A 4,254-nucleotide genomic window follows, 5' to 3' on the forward strand; every position below is an offset into this window, starting at 1 on the left:
TTATTATCGGTAACTGATGCCCCGAGGAAAGAAAATGCAAACACCTAGTAAGGAACCTGAAAGCTCTAGCATGACTCATGAAGAAGAGGAAGAAATGCTACATGATATATCAAAATTACAAGAACAAGTGCAACAAATTTCACACTCACAAAAGATAACAGAAGCTAAGATAAATGGCGTGGAAGCTAAGATGAATGGCATGGAAGCTAAGATGGACAATTTGAAGATAGATTTGAACACAAATTTGAAGACAGGCATGGCAGATTTGAAGACAGATTTGACAAATTTTCTACAAGAAATACTTACTAATGGTGAAAAGGTAGTAAAGGAAACTCATGATGCGAACAAAAGAAATGTTAATCATGATATCATAGACTCTAATGTGGGATCGAAGACCCACCATATTCCAAAAATCGATATGAGGAAGTTTGATGGCAAGGATCCCGCAACATGGATATTACAGATGGAGCAATTTTTCGATCTCAATAATGTGCAAAACACACAAAAGGTACGTATTGCAACTTTATATTTGGAACCAAATCAGTTTGTATGGTATCAATGGCTTTTCTCTCGTAAACAATTTATCACTTGGGCAATTTTTATGGAAGAATTGATAGCACATTATGAGGATACAAAAAGCAACACTTTTTTTAGTCAATTGATAAGTCTCAAACAAAAGGGTTCAATAATGGAGCACATTGAGGAGTTCCAAAAATTGAACATAAGGGTAAAAGATATTCCAGAGGAGCATAGGATTGATGTGTTCATAGGGTCTTTAAAGGATAATATCCAACATGATGTTCGCCTTTGGGAACCTGATTCATTAGAGAAGGCATTCAGGTTAGCAAGAAAAATGGAAAGCAAAATTATGGCAACCAGGAAGCATACCACTCACAACTATAAAGACGGAAGTGTTGTTGCCCCTAGTCTTCCACAACCTATAAGGTTGACACCACACAAATTGGAAGAAAAAAGAGCAAAAGGGCTTTGTTAGAGTTGTGATAGCAAATACACTAAAGGTCATAAGTGTGCTGAGAAGAAATTATTCTACAGTGTGAAGAGGAAGAAGAAAAGGAGCAAGAAAGGTCAAAAGAAGAGGATATACTCCAAGAACAAAGCCTAGATAAAGAAGAAATGAATCCGACCATATCTTGTAATGCATTGGCTAGAATTACCACTCCTCAAACCATCAAGATAGAAGGACAAATCAAGAAGAAAAAGGTAATAGTGTTGATTGATTCAGGAAGCACCCACAATTTTATTCATTGTAAGGTAGCAAAAGAATTGAATTGCTTCCTATATCCAGCACCAGAGTGTCAAGTGATGATTGCAAATGGAGGAACAATAAATTGCTCTGGAAAGTGCCATTATATCAAGCTATCCATGGGAGAATATGTATTGACTAGCCCAATGCTTTCCATTCCAATGGGAGGTGCTGATGTTGTACTAGGAGTACAATGGCTACAATCCTTGGGTACAATAGCTTTCAATTTTCAAGAACTTTTCATGAAATTTTCCATGGAAGGAAAGGAAGTTGAATTAAGGGGTATTGTAGGGAAACCAGGAAAGATAATTAGTTCTAATGGTATGACAAAGCTTCTAAAAAAGGAACAAAGGGGTGTAATTGCACAATTATGTTCGCTAGATGTTTCCACATTTCAATCATCTATTTCTCCAGATCTCCAAAAAGTCTTGGACAATCATTCCAAGGTATTTGAGACTCCCAAAGGTCTCCCACCTATTCGTGATCATGATCATGCTATTCATTTGATTCCAGGAAGTGTTCCTCCAAACATCAGGCCGTACAGATATCCCTATGCCCAAAAGAGTGAAATTGAACGTATGGTTGCAGAAATGCTAGAGGCTGGTATAATTCAACCGAGTCAAAGTTCTTTCTCTGCTCCAGTAGTATTAGTGCACAAGAAGGATGGATCATGGCGCATGTGTCCGGATTATAGGGAGCTCAACAAGCTCACTATTAAAGATAAGTTTCCCATTCCTGTCATTGATGAATTACTGGATGAATTGCATGGATCAATTTACTTCACCAAGTTGGATCTTCATTCAGGATATCATCAAATCAGAATGAAGACTGAAGACATTCCGAAAACAGCATTTAGAACTCATGAGGGTCATTATGAATTTTTGGTCATGCCTTTTGGCCTTACCAATGCACCTTCAACATTTCAAGGTTTGATGAATTCAATTTTCAAACCATTCCTTAGAAAATTTGTGTTAGTATTTTTTGATGATATACTAATCTACAGCAAGTCTTGGAAGGATCATGTTGAACATGTTGACAGGGTGCTACAACTATTGGAGGAGAAACAATTATATGCAAAAAGATCCAAATGTTTCTTTGGAGTACAAGAGGTGGAATATCTGGGTCATATTGTATCTCATGAAGGAGTTAAGGTAGACCCTAGCAAAATTAAAGCCATTAAGGAATGGAAAATCCCCACATCCATAAAGCATCTGCGAGGATTTCTCGGGTTGACAGGGTATTATCGCAAGTTTGTTAAGAATTATGGGAGAATAGCAGCACCTCTAACAACATTATTGAAGAAAGATGCATTTTCATGGACTCCAGAAGCAACAAAGGCCTTCGAACATCTTAAAGAGGCAATGTGCCAAGCACCGGTCTTAGCTACATCGGACTTCACAAAAACCTTTATTGTGGAATGTGATGCTTCAGGAAATGGAATTGGTGTTGTTTTAATGCAAGATGAAAGACCCATTGCTTTTGAAAGTCGTCCAATCAAGGGAAAGTTTTTACACAAAGCTATTTATGAGAAGGAAATGTTGGCAATACTCCATGCACTTAAGAAATGGCGACCCTACCTAATGGGAAGACACTTCAAGGTAAAAACGGATCATGATAGCCTTAAATACTTTTTAGAACAAAGATTATCCTCTGAAGAGCAACAAAAGTGGGTCACAAAGATGTTGGGTTATGACTTTGAAATCATCTACAAAAAAGGGAAGCAAAATGTGGTGGCAGATGCACTCTCAAGAAAGGATGAGGATGTGGAAGCATTGTTGTGTGCCATTTCTATTATCCAACCAGATTGGATAAACGAAGCAAGGGAGGAATGGAAGAATGACGAAGAAGTATGGGCACTTATTCGAAAGTTACAACAAGATTCCAGTACGTTTGATACATTTAGCTGGCAAAATGATTCTTTATGGTACAAAGATCGCTTATACCTCTGTAAGAATTCCCAACTAAAACAAAAGATTCTTATGGAATTGCACACTTCTCCCTTAGGAGGGCACTCGAGATTTTTAAAAACTTACCACAGGGTTAAGAAGGAATTTTTTTGGGATGGCCTTAAATCGATATTCAAAAATTTGTGGCGGAATGTTTGGTTTGCCAACAAAATAAAGTTGAAACAATTAAGACACCGGGTCTATTACAACCTTTATCCATTCCAAGCCAATGTTGGGAGGAGGTTTCAATGGATTTTATCACAGGTTTACCCAAGTCTGAGGGAAAGAGTGTCATCATGGTGGTAGTTGACAGACTTACCAAGTATGCACACTTTTGTGCATTATCACATCCATTTAAAGCTAGTACGGTTTCTACTGCATTTATGGAAACAATTCAAAAGCTACATGGAAACCCAAAGATTATTGTAAGTGACAGAGATCCCATTTTCACTGGAAATTTTTGGACAGAATTATTTTCTTGTCTTGGTACTCAGTTAGCTCATAGCTCATCTTATCATCCTCAATCTGATGGGCAAACTGAGATAGTAAACAAATGTTTGGAAGGATATCTTCGTTGCTTTGTATCTGATAAACAGACACAATGGGTCAAATGGTTGCCTCTGGCTGAATGGTGGTATAACACTTCCTTCCATACAGCAACAAAAATGACCCCATTTATGGCACTTTATGGATATCAGCCACCATCCATCACATCATATTTAAGAGAAAATTCTAAGGTTCAAGCAGTGGAACATCACATCGAACATCAACAACAAGTCCTCCAACTCTTAAAGGATAACCTCGTGTTGGCACAGAATAGAATGAAACAACAGGCAGATCAACATCGCAATGAAAGAAGTTTTGATGTAGGTGATTGGGTATTCCTACGGCTACAACCATATAAGAAAATGTCCCTCAAGCAAGCTAAGAAGGATAATAAATTATCACCAAAGTATTATGGTCCATACAAGGTGTTGCAAAATATTGGTACTATGGCATACAAATTGGAGCTTCCTGCAGCTTCTCGATTTCACCCAGTTTTCC

Source organism: Pinus tabuliformis, chromosome 7 (assembly GCF_031772625.1).
Source record: "Pinus tabuliformis cultivar Carrire ecotype Pingquan chromosome 7, CPIR1, whole genome shotgun sequence".
In the NCBI taxonomy this organism is placed as follows: domain Eukaryota; kingdom Viridiplantae; phylum Streptophyta; class Pinopsida; order Pinales; family Pinaceae; genus Pinus; species Pinus tabuliformis.